Source organism: Zootoca vivipara, chromosome Z1 (genome assembly GCF_965207765.1).
Source record: "Zootoca vivipara chromosome Z1, rZooViv2.hap1.1, whole genome shotgun sequence".
Taxonomy (NCBI): Eukaryota; Metazoa; Chordata; class Lepidosauria; order Squamata; family Lacertidae; genus Zootoca; species Zootoca vivipara.
Window position 1 is genome coordinate 50,477,366 of NC_142583.1, and position 18,000 is coordinate 50,495,365.

Genomic DNA, 18,000 nt, shown 5'->3' on the forward strand with positions numbered 1-18,000 from the left:
TTTCTATGTTGTAGAACACCGATGGATTGTCAAAATATTAAGCGGTTTATAGATGCTTGTAAACAAACAAACAAATCATAGCCTCACATTCCCGGTCCATCTAGGGTAACACTTAACCAAGTTAATATGCAGGAATACAGAAATATCTTATGTCTGGATTCACTGTTGTACACAGAAAGAAGTGAGAAAAAAAGGAGATGAAAGTCCTTGAAATAGACACATACGCCCTTTCTCCCCCTCTCTCTGATTTGCATACAACTTCATTTTTCAGCAGAAATCTTGGAGCAGTTTACAGCCCCCGTCAGCCTAGTGATGTACAGGGATAATGGGAGTTGTAGTCCAGAACATCTGGAAGGCCACAGGTTCATGACTCTGGATTTAATTAATACTATTCAATAATAATAATAATAATAATAATAATAATAATAATAATAATAATAAATTATTTATACCCCACCCATCTGGCTGGGTTTCCCCAGCCACTCTGGGCAGCTTCCAACAGAAAAATAAAATACAGTAATCTATTAAACATTAAAAGCCTCCCTAAACAGGGCTGCCTTCAGATGTCTTCTAAAAGTCTGGTAGCTGTTGTTCTCTTTGACATCAGATGGAAGGGCATTCCACAGGGCAGGTGCCACTACCGAGAAGGCCCTCTGCCTGGTTCCCTGCAACTTGGCTCCTCGTAGCGAGGGAACTGCCAGAAGGCCCTCGGCACTGGACCTCACTGTCCGGGCAGAACAATGGGAGTGGAGACGCTCCTTCAGGTATACTGGACCAAGGCCATTTAGGGCTTTAAAGGTCAGCACCAACAGTTTGAATTGTGCTCGGAAACGTACTGGGAGCCAATGTAGATCTTTCAAGACCGGTGTTATGTGGTCTCGGCGGCCGCTCCTAGTCACCAGTCTAGCTGCCGCATTCTGGATTAGTTGTAGTTTCCGGGTCACCTTCAAAGGTAGCCCCATGTAGAGTGCATTGCAGTAGTCCAAGCGAGAGATAACTAGAGCATGCACCACTCTGGCGAGAAAGTCTGCAGGCAGGTAGGGTCTCATCCTGAGTACCAGATGGAGCTGATAGACAGCTGCCCTGGACACAGAATTGACCTGCGCCTCCATGGACAGCTGTGAGTCCAAAATTACTCCCAGGCTGCGCACCTGGTCCTTCAGGGGCACAGTTACCCCATTCAGGACCAGGGAGTCCTCCACACCTGCCCACCTCCTGTCCCCCACAAAGAGTACTTCTGTCTTGTCAGGTTTCAGCCTCAATCTGATAGCCACCATCCATCCTCCAACCACCTCCAGGCACTCACACAGGACCTTCACCGCCTTCACTGGTTCTGATTTGAAAGGGAGGTAGAGCTAGGTATCATCCGCATCCTGATGAACACCCAGCCCAAACCCCCTGATGACCTCTCCCAGAGGCTGCATGTAGATGTTAAACATCATGGGGGAGAGGACAGAACCCTGAGGCACCCCACAAGTGAGAGCCCAGGGGTCTGAACACTCACCCCCACCCCCACCACTTTCTGAACACGGCCCAGAAGGAAGGAGCAGAACCATTGCATGACAGTGCCCCCATCTCCCAACCCCTCTAGAAGGTCCAGACTCTAGACTTGCTTTGCACTGAGTAATTGCTTCTTTTCTGCCTAATTCATGAAAGAAGAATGGAGAGTTTTGCAGAGAGAAGTGAATGAATTCACTGAGCAAAACCTATTTGTTTGTTTGTTTGTTTGTTTATGGAGACGTATCCACAGCGTGTGGCGCCATGGTCTAAACCACAGAACCTAGGGCTTGCTGATCAGAAGGTCGGCGGTTCAAATCCCCGCGACAGGGTGAGCTCCCATTGTTTGGTCCCAGCTCCTGCCCACCTAGCAGTTTGAAAGCACATAAAAGTGCAAGTAGATAAATAGGCACTACTCTGGTGGGATGGTAAACGGTGTTTCCGTGCGCTGCTCTGGTTCACCGGAAGCGGCTTAATCATGCTGGCCACATGACCCGGAAGCTGTCTGTAGACAAACACCGGCTTCCTCGGCCTATAGAGCGAGATGAGTGCTGGAACCCCAGAGTCGTCCACGACCGGACCTAACAGTCAGGGGTACCTTTACCTTTATCCAAAAATAAAGCATGGAAACTGAGTGATTTGATATAACAAAAGAAAAAAAATTCTGAAACAATTTCCAGAATGATTCTCTTGATTTTTATATATCACAACAATATTTTGGGTAAGCATAAAGCAAATGTCATAATGATGTACCCCATAAATTTAGTAATTAGCATCTATTGCTGCTTTGCTACTGTTCTGAATGTCTTCATTTCCTGCTCCCCAAAGTGATTTTTGCAACTTCCATTTCCCAATGCCTAAAATCAAAGGGCAAAGTGTTAATATAACATTTATCAGCTTCAACAGCTTCTAGCATGCTTACTGAAGGAAGAGGCCTAAATGACTTTGACGCAACTTGAAACCCCACCTTAAATGCCGCTTTAGTGGGAAGTTTTGCAACGAATCCTTAAAAGCATAAACAGGGGGGGGGGATGGTGGTGGGAGGTTAAGGGGAGAAAAAAAATCAAACAGCTCCATCTTGCACCTAATTCAATCCATTTAGAAGCTCTCTGCCTAAGCCAAGGATTACTGGTGATACCATCTACTTCAGGTTGCAGTGCCTAAAGAAAGCATCCCTCTTATTAAAAAATGGAAAAAGACAAAGTTTAAAGCCAAATAATTCAGGCTTGCATAAATCTTTAATAGGACCTGCCCTCTCAGGATTGGCTGTGTGTTCTTTTCTCTGCCCAAGGGAAACACAATATGTCTTAGAAGAGAATAATAGTAACTCCATCTTGTGTGTTATATGATATCTTCAGGTAATCCAGAGGATTTTGCCTTTGTCTGCCGTAAACACAAGGCCACCCGTGCATACAGTGTCCAGGCTTTTCCAGACTCCTCACCTTAGCAGGTGACACCCCAGAAGATGGACGTGGAAGAGTTAGGTAGCTCATTGCTAGAGGCAAGTTTCCTCTCAAGGCTTTGGGGAAATATGAAACAAATCAGGCAAATTCTGTCTTTGCAAGAACAAAGTGTGACAAGCTGTCCTTCCAGTTTGCCAGAGTTTTGCAGACATGATTCCTTGCAATTATTTCTTATAGTAAATTAGCGGAGTCTGTTGCATATGAAAAGTGGAGAGCATTGGAAGTTGCAAATAGGCCAACGTCATAGCTGCCAAGTTATCCCTTTTTTAAAGGGATTTCCCCTTATGCTAAATAGGCTTCCTCGCGAGAAAAGGGAAAACTTGGCAGCTATGGTCAACGTTAATATATTGAAATTGGCACACCCCCGAATTTTTAAATTGGGAAAGTGTGATTAAGGCTGGAATCCAAACCACATCTACTCAAAGTAAGTCCCATTGAATTCACTAGGGCTTACTCCCCGGGTTAGGAATGCAGGAATCCAATAATAATGCTAATGGCAATTTCTGTTCTAAAATCTCATTAAAAAATTTCATGTACTGAAAATTTTAGATGTATATCGCCGAGGCAAACTGGGTTGAGATTCCTACTCAGCCACAAAGCTCTCAAGGGGACCTTGGGCCAGTCATGATTTAATGGCCTCACCAACCTTACTAGGTTGTTGTAAGAATGAAACGAGACAATCCATTCATGTTTTCTAGAAGTACCCCCCCCCCTTCAATGGGATGGTAATAAATAAATGAATGTTATAAACAAATGCAAACAAATTAAAAGGGAGGGGGAAACTCAAGTCAGTACATTGCTACAAAGGAAGTGAATGCTGTCAATGTTCAAAGATGTTAAGCCTTCTCAAAATAATGAATGCCAGCTCTAAACATGCTTTTATGAAAAGGGCAACCAAAATGACAAGCCCTTTAAGAGGTACAACCATTATTTTCCACCTTTGACAGCTGCCTTAATTTACATCTTCAGAGAAGTGCCTGTTGTGTGTGGAGACCTTTTAACCACCCCCCGATATAAATTCAGACAAGACTCAAATTTTTGGTTTGGTTTTTGGCAGAATTTAGGCCACAACTTTATTGATTACAATCGTGAGTGGTTGCATAGGCTCTGGTTCGACTAGCTCCCTGCACCCTTGGCAGGTAGCACTGACCCAAGGCACCAGCATAGGTCAGCCAAGGGTGAACACCTGGGACAGTGGAAAGCAGGAGCCCTGCTAGTCCTCCACCCAGATGTCCCCTGGACTCAGGCTCAGGGCACAACCCCTCACAGGGAAGACCAACCAGTGAGTCAGTGGATTCCTTTAGCAGAATACCCCTATCGCCTATCCACAACCTTACAAGTTGTGACGATTTGCTATGCAGAAGGAGAAACCCAAGTGGCACCAGCCAATCAACCAAGTGGGGAAAATTCCTGCCGTGCCCCTGTCCCAATGACAGATGACACACGATGGCATAGCATGGTCAAGCGCAAGCCCTAAATATAGGGAGAGGTGGGCGGGTGTTCCGATGCACTGAGCCCCAAAGAGAAAGCTCAGAGATACGTGCATGGGCTTAAATAGAGGTGACTCGATGTACTTTCGCTGGCATCCCATTGGTCTGATTTCTCCCAGCATCGAGGGACCTCCAATAGGGTGTTGTGGCTATCTAAACATTCCCCCCCCCACAACACGGGGTCTGGTTGCCCGGTCCCACCGCAACACATGCCCTCTTGTTAGGGAGGACCCAATATCACACTGTTACTACAAGCAAGTACTCTGAAAGCTGCATTGGGGCTTTAGCAGATATTCTCATATGCAGTTTCAGAACTGTAACTAAAAAACCAATACATTTTCTTTCTTTCTTTTTTTAAAAAGAAATCATGTTGATTTCATTCAGAGCGTGGCAGCCATCTTGTTGATTATTCTAGCAATTTCATTACACGTGTTGAACCTGAAGCATTGTAGGTTGAAGTCCTTTTCGTATGAAATAATCTGGTTGCAGGAAGGAGATGACACACTTAATTGCAATCTATTAAAACAGAAAATATGTTTTCTTGTAGCATGTGACATGCTTAAAATAACATTTAAGTTGCAACATTGGTTTCTGTTGCTCTTTCTGGTCAGAAGAAGTTCAACCTTCTTAGTCTTTGTGAGTCTCAGCCAATGAAGTTACTTGAGGGTTTGCCTGTATAACATTTGATCACAGGTTTTGACATCTTGTTTTGTTAAAATTGAATGACAAATATTTATCTGAAGTAATCTTTCTGGCGGTTATACCAAACAAAAAAGCTGCAACCCTCATCCAGATATATGCAATGTGCTCACAAAGGGTGAAGTACTGGAATGACTAATAATCCGCATGGTACTGTATCATGAAGTGACTTCCATAACATGTGTGTGTGTGTGTAACTGTAACTGTGTGAATTTGGCCTCAGAATCAAATAGCAATTTCTGTTTCTGAATAGTTTCAAACGTCATTCTGTGATATACTCTCTCTCTCTCTCTCACTCACTCACACACACACACACACACAAAAAAAGGGGGGGGAATGCTATTCTGTCCCAATTTCACCTGTTGACATTCACCGCAGAAAACATGCCTTGAGGTTCTGCTACATTTACATTTACAAACGTTATGCAACTATTGGTGGTGGGGAAATGCAAAACATGCCCGTGGCTTTGAGATTTGGAGGCTAATTCTCGAGTTTGTTCAAAATCTGGTTTAGAGATTTGTGTCTTTCTGGCTTCTCGTAGATGATTCTTGTGACCTTCTGTCAAGGCTGAGCTGTGGGCAGCTGTCAGAGCCAAGCCAACAGCTGGGAGCCAGGAGCCAGGAGCTGAGCCAGGAGGTCAGTGCTGAGTAATAAGCCAGAACGTACATCAGACCACATCAGACCTTGTTGGTTAGGGAAAGTCCCAGCCAAACCAGTGCTGTGCTGAACATGTCTGCTGCATTTTTATTTCTTATCATTCTCCATCAATTGATGGAAAAAAACAAACTGCATTCAGAAATTATCAAAAGGGAGAGGAAATTTCAGTGAAATTCTCATAGGTAGGGAGTAGGGTTGAGATAATGAGAATAGCCTGCTGGATCAGAACAGTGGCCCATATAATGCAACATCCTGTTGTCACAGGGGACAACCAGATCCCTATGGAAAGCTCACAAGCAGGATCTGATGGCAGGAGCACTCTCTCTTGTATCTATGGGAAACAGAATCCTCCCCCATGAACATAGGCCTTGACAGGTGACATTTTCTCCTCAGTCTTTCTTAGGGATCCATTGTCCTCCCCTATCTACCCTCCCTGATGCAAGCGCATGGAGATTGAGCTCTCTCCCATGCTCAATCTCCAAAATTGAGATTGTTGAAGCCTCCAAAATCTGTTGGCAGGGAGAAGCCCACCCCACCCCCAGTAATGACCCTTGGGGTAACAGAGAGTGACATTTAACACACCCCAGTGTTAACCTCTGCAAGTCAGTGGATAGATCCCTCTTACAGGGATCCACCCCCCCAAAAAAAAACAACCCAGGAGAGGGGAGAAGCCCAACTCTGGGGGTGACATTCTTACCACCACATTCTTTCTTGGGGATCTTTGCTTCCCCCCAATCTGCCCTCCTATGATTACTATTGTAAAATGATCAAGTCAGCCCTCGTGGGAGAACCATTGAAACTACCATTCTAAATTTTGGAAGGATTCATCCCATCAGAAGTGGTGGCCATTCCTGAAAAATGCATCCAATTATGGCAGAAAATGAAAAAGCTATATACTTTGTTTTGTTCTTTAGAATAGAGCTTTAAAGATGCCTTGCATGAAAATGCCTAGATACGTTTGCCTATGATTTGACAGGTTTAATCAACTCTGGAAGGGCTTCTGTGCTTGTAAATATTGTCCACTTTGGCCAAAAGAGGGAAAAGTTAAATGTTCATCATAGTGAATGGGAAACACAGAACTTCATTTTATTCATAGCAGGTTGGAATCCAGACCACAGACTGAAGCAGAGAGAGTACAGAGTGACTCAGAAACAGACTGGATTTTTTAAAAAACAAAACACCAAAATGAATCTTGGGCCATGTGCACACCACTAGGACCAAAAGTTCCCTTCCTCTGATGACAGGACTTAGTCTGTTAATGTTCAGAGTCCTTCTGATGGTGGAAGGTCCTTCAATCAGCGGCAGGGACTCTTTGGTTCCAGTCCATCATGATGAGGGCTATCCCAAGACTTTATGCTGTCTGAATTGGAGGACAAGGTGGGCCCCTTCCACTATGCCAGAAGCCAATGAACTAGCAGTTGAATTGTACTTTCACACCGGTGATGAGACAGCATCAACCACTACACCCACCACTGATGGGGCAAACAGCTCTATACATCAACAGAGATGAATGGTCATGGCCTTCCACATCTCCACGAATCTGCTTCCCATGAACCCATTCACAATCTTCTAAAACTGTGTACTTGCTATAGGGCTAGATAAACTACCTTATTTTAATAGAAAAGGGACTATTAATTAATGGGGGTCACTGCTGCATGAGACACCCATAGTAATAAGTGCATGGTGGCTGATTCCTAAATGAGTCAAGTCTTAATCATAAGAGCCTTATGTTTGTGATAACACAATCAATAAAACAACGATGGTGACCCACTTTATGATATATTCATTTTGTGATTTATTTATTGACCACTGGCAATTCATCTCTCTCTCTCTCTCTCTCTCTCTCTCTCTCTCTCTCTCTCTCTCTGTGTGTGTGTGTGTGTGTGGTTTTTCTTTTAATTTTAAAGAACCCTTCAGCTTGAGTTCAGCTGTACCAGCCAAGCTGAGGAAACTGTGATCCTGAGTCACTAAAGTGTTAATGGAGCTCATTATCTCTGAGAATATTCACCATTCTCTGCTTTGAAGCAGACAACTCTATCATTCATTTAATAGAACTCTGCTGGAAATCAAACACATTTTTTATTCAAGAGAATGATTACTGTGTCTTGTTTAATTCTCGCCTAACAAATGTCAGCACTAATGTATTACAGATTATTCAGTCAATTTGATGGTTCCAGGTGAAAGAAAGGAACACAAATCTCTTTCTTTAGTGTAAAAAGGGTCAGCTGGATGACTTTCCACTGCATGAGCTGAGATGAGGCTTGACATGAATCAATCAATCAGGCTCAGTTTTACAGTTATAGTGCCTAATGCCTAAACATGAGCATATGGGTGGAAATTAGCACCCGATTATGGGCATACATGATCTTCCCCTGGAAGACAATAATATTGGCATTAAGCTCCTCAAGAGAGAAGATGCTGCTGGTTTTTAATATGTCTTAAATTATGTCAGGAAAAACACTGGAACATCACACAAAAGCCACAGTCGGTGTATATTGCTATCTCATAGAGCTGGAGATCTTTACAACAATATTGACACAAGAGCAGGCAAGCAAATGTCAGCCAATATAACATATGAAATACTTAACGTAACCAATTTTCAGCTGTCAATCAGCAGGGAATAATGACTGATGCAAGGAATCAATACACCACAATTGAATTCCAGCTCACAAACTTGTTTCGTTCGGCGCTATAAAAGACTGTCAAATGTCACACCCCAAGAGATGCAACAGGATTCCAAAGATTTATTTATTTCAAGCTCCGAAGTCTATTAGCAATAGTGCTCCTCGTGCAAGTGGAAAAGGAGTTTTTGATGGCACTACATTTTTAGCAATGACAATTTATTCTTTTTGGAGCCAGTTAATAATGATGCCAGCACTAAGTTCTATTTTCCTTAGCCATTTGCTGCATCCTCTAATGAGAAATCATATGCAATCACATGTGATTAAATATGGATTTCAAAACCTAACTGATTGCCTACTTAGCATTAAGTAATCTTCTTGGAATTTTTAAAATGTAAACACTGGTAGAAATGAATGGGCTACAGAAGCAGGTGTCATTTATGAAATAATATTGCTTGCTTAGCAATTCTGTCTAGTACAATATTACTCCCATTCATACTATAGGACAAATTTGGGGTGGAAGGGGAGGGATAAGAAACTAAAACAGGCAAAACTACACTAGATAGATGAGTTTCCCCCTGCAAAGACCCCTCTTTCACCGCACCCTACCGAGAATGAAGGACTAAGGGTTTTTTGGTTTTTTAAAAAGAGATTTTCATTCCAAATGCTGAAAATCCACCTCTGGAAGTCTGTTCTCTCCCCCCCCCCAAAAAAACCTCCACTTTAGTCAGAAAGAAATACATGTATTTCGACAGTGCTGCTTTTGTTTTGCTGAGTTCAATAGATTAATCAGAGATGGGTTGTTCCTATACTAACATTTGCTTCACAAGGCGATATATGCTTAAAGTAGAATGGGAGACACTTCCTGCTCAGCTGGAGTGTGATTAAACTAATATCACATGAATGGTGGTCGGAGGTGTAATATCTATCTCATGTGTAGTTCTGCTGATGCAAAAGCTTAGGATGTGGGTCCTTTATCTTAACAAGAATGTGGATTGACTCATTTTCTGAAAATATAAGCTGCATACAAAAGTTGTATAGATTCCCCCCCCCCTCATCCTTGCTTGTTACTGTGTAATGATTTATTTCATAAGTATTCCCAGTAATATCAGTGAAAAAGGAGACTGCTCAATAAGCGTAAGGATATGACCAGTGCTGGATTTAGGGTGGTGCAGACAGTTCCCCCACAGAGGGTGTTGAGCTGAGAGAGTGCTTGAGTTGCTGCAACTATGATGTAGTGCAGGCATAGGCAACCTTGGCTCCCGAGATGCTTTGGGACTACAACTCCCAGGATCCTAGCTAACAGAGCCCTTGGTCAGGGATCATGGGAGTTGTAGTTCCAAAACATCTCGAGAGCCAAGGTTGCCTATGCCTGATGTAGTGCAAATTATATTATTATTATTATTATTATTATTATTATTATTACCCCAGCCACTCTGGGCAGCTCCCAACAGAATATTATTATTATTATTATTAATAAGAGCACTTGAGAGCATGCGCAGAACAGAAGGCAAGACGGGTGCCAAATTTTGTCCTTGCTCAGGGTGCCGTATTACCGAGGTCTGCCCCGATATGACCCACACTTCTTGTTATGTAAGGCAAGTTGAATAACCAAATAATTCGGGTGAAATTTACTATACAGAAGTTTGACCATGGCAATATTATTTTCCTTTTAAAAAAATGATGCATATTAAACCATCTAAGAGGGACTTGTTCCTATTGTTATGGGTGCTTTTAAAAGGCAAGCAAGGAAGGGGTGGGGGGAGAGACAGAAGCAAAACTACTGTCCTTCTCCTAGATTGTCTTCACCAGGAGCGAAAAAGGCAAACCGCAAAAGTTGATATAGGAAGACCACTAGTGTGTTGTCTAATTTCAACCACTGGAACGGCTGTGCACTCTGTGACTTTATGAGGGAATAGGATTACAGGTCACAAGAGCGTCTTTATTTCCCACCTGTAGCTTCTGACAACATTTTATTAAGGATTTTCCCATCTTCAGTCTCTGACCTACAGGGACAACATTCTAACAGCTGTTGCCGGACCCTTCCCCAAATGGCATAACGACAGATTAGCAGGTTCTGAAAAGCAGTATCATTTCATAAGGAATATCATTTATGACAGCCCACTAATATTTTTACAAGGCCTGTAAGATAAACACAGTGTATCATTTGCGAAACAGAAGCAAGCAGTCTTAATGCACCTAAACATTTAATATATCTTAGCTGTTACCTTTTTTCTTGCTCCTCTGATGATTTCTTGCTCTACAAAATAAATCCCTCCACCCTCAGCACTCATAGTATAGTTGTATTGCTGGTACTGTTGATAGTAGTAGTTGTTGTATTTAAAGACATGAATTGCCATCATCATATATTAAAGTCAGGTGGGTGCAGAAAATATAAAAAAATGCAAGTAACCTTTTAAGCATAAAAATGCAATTACTATTAAATTAAGATTTAAAAGTCTGCTGTAAAAAGCACCCATGAGTAGGGAAAGTGTTTAGGAAATAGGTAATAATACTATGGGGGCATTGTTTGGTTTGTTATTATTGTATTTTTGTGTTATTATATTGCAAACCACACTGTGATCTTCAGATGAAGGGCAGTATAGAAATTTAACACATGATAATAAAATAATGAATGAAATTAGGTCTAATGCCCTCAACACAGAACAAAGTGAATTGAATGAACTGAATGCAATGGCTCCCTATTATTCACAGAAGGGCATCTGATCTAGTGGCCCCTCCACTTGATGGAAGGGGAGAGGAGGGGTGATGTTCTCTGATTCGCACTTCACCCCTAACATCTGCTTCAGAGAGTTGGGGACCCTCCAGAACAGCATGGAAGGGAACAGAGAGAGTTGCAGGCAGGGGGCAGAACAGAATCTGCAAAAAAAAAAAAAAAATTCCCCCTCCTTTCCCCATGTTGTAGACCTTTTTGGTGACTGGAAGAGTACCAAAGTTTCCCAGAGCCTTTTGAATTAGTGTTGCCAACTACATTGTCTCCTCTTTTTTTGATCATTCTGCATCATAATGAGAAAAGAAATTGCATTAGAAAATTATCAAAGGAGACAAAGGCTGGATCTACATCGATCTTTTACATGTTATTTGATATAACATTCTATAACGTTTAACACAGTTTCCCTTTGCTGGTGGATCACTGCAGCGCCCTCTGGTGTCACATTTTAATAACACATTTTAACGTTATAAACCACAAGTGTAGATCTGCCCAGAGATTGTTGTTGAAACTCTCTTGGGTGCGGTGCAGAGTTTCTACTGTGATTATCATACATCTGAGCTGTCTGAGGAGTGTTTGTGAGTGTCCTTTATATCACTCTACAAATCATTGCTTCAGTAGTCTAGCCTACCAGAGGCAGCCCATCCCCTTTTGCCCCTTGAGGCAAAATGAGAATGTGCCATCTCCTGCCCCCCCAGCTGCCTCTGCATCCTTCCCACCCCACCACTTCTGCTGCCACTGGAATGCCCTCCTGTTGCAGAAAGCCAATGAGAAGTAGATGTTCTGCAAGGCCTTGCTACTTGCTCCCCCAGGGATAGGGAAGATGAGCAGCAATTCCAAGCACCAGAAGTGCTGGGGCGAGCAGGATGTGACCTTTTGTCCTTCCGTGATTTGAGGCCACTGCTTCACCGTACCTAATGGTTGGATTGGCTCTGTACTCTACACGCTGCAACCTTCCTAGATGCCCAGGGAAATAATGGTTGAGATAAACAGTAGGATGAATAAAGACTGGCAATTTTGAAAAGTCTTTAAATGGGCTTTGACGACTAATGTTTCAAGTGCTCTGGCTGGAGGGCTTGTAAGGTTTTAGCTGGTTTAAAATTTAAAATTATGCTCATCTGATAATTTCCCTTGTTTCCTTCATGGGTTTCACATACACACGTTCTATATATTTAGATTGTTTTTATTTATTTATTTTAATTATAAAAACTATATAAGACTTTCCTTACCACAATGTGCATTGACCCCAAATGGTGACATAATATAAATCTTTTAAACAAATCTTTTCAATATCTCCATCCTGTTGTGTTTCTGAGACGCTGGAAGTGAAAACTGTGCAGGACTCATAGAAACTTGGTGGTGGTGGGATACGGATTGCTGCATAGCACAGGGGAAGGGGCAAGTATTAGACACCCCCTTCATCTGGGACCCATGGTGTTTTTTTCAGAAATAAGAATGCATTTAGCCCCAACACGAAACCACCATGTCATGTCTAATTTCACCCTTAAATATCTTTTTTTTTCCTCCTGCCCCCGGTAATGAATAAGACAGAATCTCCCAAGGTAAATCTGATTTTCAGTTCGTTGCTTTCTATATCTTCTCAATTGAAAAGACAAAGAAAAAGAAAAAGGAGAGATCATGGTCCCGAAGCCTAGGTGGGCCTAAGCTTAATAATACCATGCATTGCCAATGTCACCGTCATGTCATCATGGTTACATGCATATTATGTGACAGATCTGTAATGGAAGATTACGGATAACTCCAAAAAAATAGTAGTTAATACAACAGTTTTATGCGCTTACTGTGGATAAAGGCAAGGACTGTATCACTTTATTATTTGTGGGGTGGTGGTGAGGATATGTTCTTAAAGTCTGAAATTCAGATGATCTGCTTTCTACTGCTGTAGCTGTGGTTTCATTATAATAAGAGGTTCTTGAAATTATGTCATCATAATTGCAGCACAGCCGACACTGTTATGTCAACAGCTTTAATATTGTTCCATTCAGTTTAAACCAGTCACAGTATTATTTTCAGTGTAGGTAAAGTACAGCTACACACACACACACACACACACACACACACACACACACTTAACCTGAAACCATTTGTTTTGAGCTTAATGTGTTTAAGGAAACTTCTTAATAGGAAGGGGCACTAGAAGCTGCCTTATATCAAGTTAGATCATTTATACCAAGTTAGGTCCATTTAGCTCAATGTTGTCTGTACCCACTGGCAAGTTCAGGCAGGGTTGTATTCCAGCCCTATCTGGAGACTAAGTTCATGGACTTATATATAGAAAGAATGTGTTCTGCTATTAAACTACATCTGCTTGATCTCAGTACCTCAAAATACTGGTACTTTTAAAAAAGTATTATTTTAAATAACCATTGAATTGTCGCTCTTTTTTCCACTACACATTTGAGCTTTCCTAATGCTAAACATCTCATGTAATGTCCAAAATCTAAGCCATATTGTCCACTGTCTGAAATTCATTTATGTTATTTCATCTATTTCATAAAATTTATATATTACTTGATTGTAAAAGGGGTGGGGGTGGGGGACTCATGGCAGTTTTAGAAAATCAGAGATTCATATATTTTATTTATTTACTGCATGTTTTTCTATAGATGGCCGTCTCCCAGCTCCAGCTTTATATGTTCTTCCATTTTGCAAGAATCTATGTGATGGAACCAGACTGAGGTCACATTCACATTTAAAGCTCTTCTACCACTTTAAACAGGCATGACCTCCCTCTAGGAATTATGGGAGATGTAGTTTGTTAAGGGTGCTGAGAGTTGTTAGAAGACCCTAATTCCCCTCAGAGCCTACATTTGCCAGAATAGGAATTGATGAACCACTCTTGGAATTGTAACTTAATGAAGGGAATAGAGGGTCTCTTGGGATGCTTAACAAACTACAGCTCCCAGAATTCTCTGGGGGAACCATGACTGTAGGACTTCAATTAATCATAAGTCAGATTGTTTTCATGAGCCTACTCTAAGCATCCTACACCCAATGTAATTTGAAAAATGCTGAACTGCATTATATGTTGGATCTCAATAGCAGGATTTCTTTGTCAGTAATAAGTGGGGCAGAAAAGTACTCTGTTTTCACAATGCACCTAAAATATAATGTACATAAACATTTTAAAACAACCAATGCTAATGATGAAAGTTTAACAAATTAGTGTATTTTAATGTTTCTGTTGGAAGCCGCCCAGAGTGGCTGGGGAAACCCGGCCAGATGGGTGGGGTATAAATAATAAATTATTATTATTATTATTATTATTATTATTAAATATAATATTGAACATGATGAAGAACACGACAACACGTGTGTTAGAAGGTTGAAATCAGAGTCTCAGAAATCTGTCCTTTTCTATACAAACACCATCTTGTGAAAAATATATGTATAACATCATCCCAAAAGGCCTACCATATACTCTCTAACATTCCTCAGATGAAAATAGGGACATTGCAACCCTCTCCACAACTGACTCTCCTCAACCCCCTCCCCCATTTTTTGCCCTCTCACTGCAGAGCATTTCCTATCAGAGGAAAGGCAAGTGCCACCACAACTACACCAAAGGGTCACAGCACACACATCCTTCACCATCCTGAGAAAACCCATTAATCCCAATTTTATTTTATTTTCTTCCTTGGCAGATTTACAAAAAGAGAAAAAAAAAACACCTAAATAAATTTTAGAAAGGGGTAAGATCAGACACAGAAACACAAAGCATTTTTAAAATAAAAAATGTAGAGGAGAAATATACCAGCAGAAGTGTCCATAACAATATGTGGTTATTTGTGTGAGCAAATCACAGCTAGCAATCAATACCCATTTCCAAGAATGTGCAAGATGAAACATCATTTATTTCACATGGCAGAATCCATAAAATCACCTCCTGTGGAAGAGTTTGAGATGTCTGAACTTATCCTCTATTTCTTCATGTGCAACTGTGCACCAAGCCTACTTGTACCCACAAACTTACCTCATCTCCCATAATGTCTTCAGTTTCTCTCACTTAATATGCCCAACAAATAATCTAGGATGGATGAGAAAGTGCCAGGCAAGCTCTTGCTGAGGGTCATGTCTGTGGTGTCCACTTGCAGCATGAAGAGTTCATCCTATTCTGTGAGGTGGCTTTTGTTAGGAGAGCTTGCAGCTTGGGTGAGTCACTTACAATTTCTGGAGTTCAAAGGCTTTATTCATGCAGGAGCAGATTTATCTTGGCATGAAGTATTATAGCATGAGGAGACAATAGAGAGAGAGAGAAAAAATAGCAGACACCATATCTCAACAGGTTGGGAGAGAACAACAAAATGGCTCAGCTTTTAGGAGTTAACTTAGACAAAGAAGCCACAGAAGCAGTGCTCTCATGTGGTTTAAAGTAACACACACATTAGCTAGAAGTTCAGTGAGAAGTAAATGTATTTGTTTTTCTCCAACAGTTTTGCCCAGTTCTGTATCACAAGCAAGTGGCCATTCCATGATGACTGAATCTTTGCCCTGAAGTGTTGTCCTGAAGTAGCACCATTAAGCAATCTGTCAATGGTAGTATATGTCAAAAACACAACATTCTCTTTGTATGCATTGGGAACTCTGAATTGTGGCTCATGTGTGTGCAAGTATTTGGAAGGGCTCAGCCACCCACATTTCATATTATCATGAGCACTCTGCTACCATTTAGGCACCAAAGTGAGTGGCAAGATCAATTCCGCATGTTGTGCTCATTTAAGCAAAAAATATGGACATAAATAATGATGGGGCTTATGAGAACATTTGAAAATCTGGCTCTCTGCGTGCATTTTGAAAAGAAAAAGAAAGCACAAAGCTATGTGGCCAGATTTGGCTAACAGAAATAGCATGCTGAACTGAAGCACCATTACAAATCACTTTAACATGATGAGATAAGAAGTTATTTGCTCTTAAATAATTAACCACACCTCCCTCTCTCCCTTCACATCTCTGTTCAGCTGTCAGGCAACCTGGAGGCCATGTTGCTGAAAGAACTTGCATCACTTACAGCATCTGGATGGTTGGCAGATGCTACAGCCAGGGCTGAACATTTCTTTGGATTCATTTCCACACATCTGTCAGCGGTCAGACAGTTTCTGATAGACTGTCTAGTCTGGTTTGTCCTCTTCAGTGCAATTTCCCTGTCAATCACCTACTATTTATGCTCTTCATTTCACTTATAAAAGTTGTATGGCATCAAATGTCTTCACAATGAGTGGTTGTTGTAGCAAAACAAAACAGATAAACCTGTGTTTTTCTTCATGTGCTTTATCCATTCTTGCCTGCTTCTCCACTATCACCTGAAATATTGTTATAAGAGCTTGAGTTGCGTGCCAGTTTCAAATCCCTGCTCATTTATGAAACTCTTTGGTGGCTTTCAATGACACCATGGAGATTACCAGAAATGGAAGGAGCTGGAACTCCAGAGGGAAGCTTTACTTAGTCCATTCAGGCCAGGACTGCCCATTGCTTAAGACGATGATGGTCTCCCAGCCATGAACTGTGAATAATAGGAGTACCAGAATGAAGTAACCATCATTTGCACCTGTATGACTGTAGCCAATAAAGCATTCTTTTTAGAAAACCGAGTTTTGTGGCCTGTGTGAGAACGTGAGCATATGGCTCCCTGTGATGTAGAACTCTCCCCAGCCAGTCACCATAGCTGCCAAGTTATCCCTTTTTATATGCTGAATAGGCTTCCTCGCGAGAAAAGGGAAAACTTGGCAGCTATGCCAGCCACATTCTGATAACTGGGGAGAAATGTAATAAATGAATTTGCATTAAAGATCCTGACCTGTCTTCCTTTCCTGTTTTCTTGGTCAAATTAGATATGTACAAAAACCTCTGAAGGAATTGCATTTTTCCAGTTCCAGTTCCTAATCTTCAGCAGTGAAGTAGTTCAGAATGCAAATTTTATTTGCTTACATTTGTGCTGATATTCCCATGAGAAAATTTAATCTGGATGTTATCACTCACAGTCAGATTGCCTTATGGGTTTTGTAGTTTAAGGTCACATAAACAGTAAGATGCTTGTGAATTTGTTTTAATCATAGACCCCTGCATCATGGGCTTTGCAGTACTTTGACCGCATAAATTGATACAAACTATGTTTTGCTTTAAGTCATACTGCATCAGATTTCATAGTCTTATATGTGAATAAACACGCTGTCATTTTCTCAGATGAAATGAGAAATTGGCAAAAACCAAAAAACCAAAAACCAGCTATCCCTTTCTACCAGTGATAGAGTCTCATGGGCAGAATTCCACCCATAGGGTCCAATTCTTAGAATACATACATTTTAGGGCTGAACTACACCCTGTTGTTTCTGTTTTTTGTTTTTCTGAAAGCACTCTCCCACCTAATATGGATGGTTTTTATTCACGCATCTTCAACAGCACATTGAATGTGCTTCTCAGATCTAGGTGCCCTGGGTGAAGCCGTAAATTGATTCCACATTGACAGCCAATATAAAAGCAATGGGGCTTTTTCTTGTGCCACAGTTATGCGAGATTATTCTTTTCCTGAACCACATCCAGAATTCAATAGAATGTGTTAGGTATTATTTCTGAGCATATTTTGAAAGAAGCAAGTAGTGGCTTCTCTAACACTCTTCACTAATCTGTTTTAGAAAGGCAAAATGACATGGAATGCATTTATGATCGATTATGCTTTCAAAGTGAGCTATTTATTCAGCCATTCGTTTTTCCAGACTCTGCATGCCAGTTTGAACTGCGTGGTGCTCATGGAAGCCATGTAGCTAGGAGCTCAATGCACTACGAGGAGCAAGAAAACACATTTTAAGAATATCCCCACAATTCAT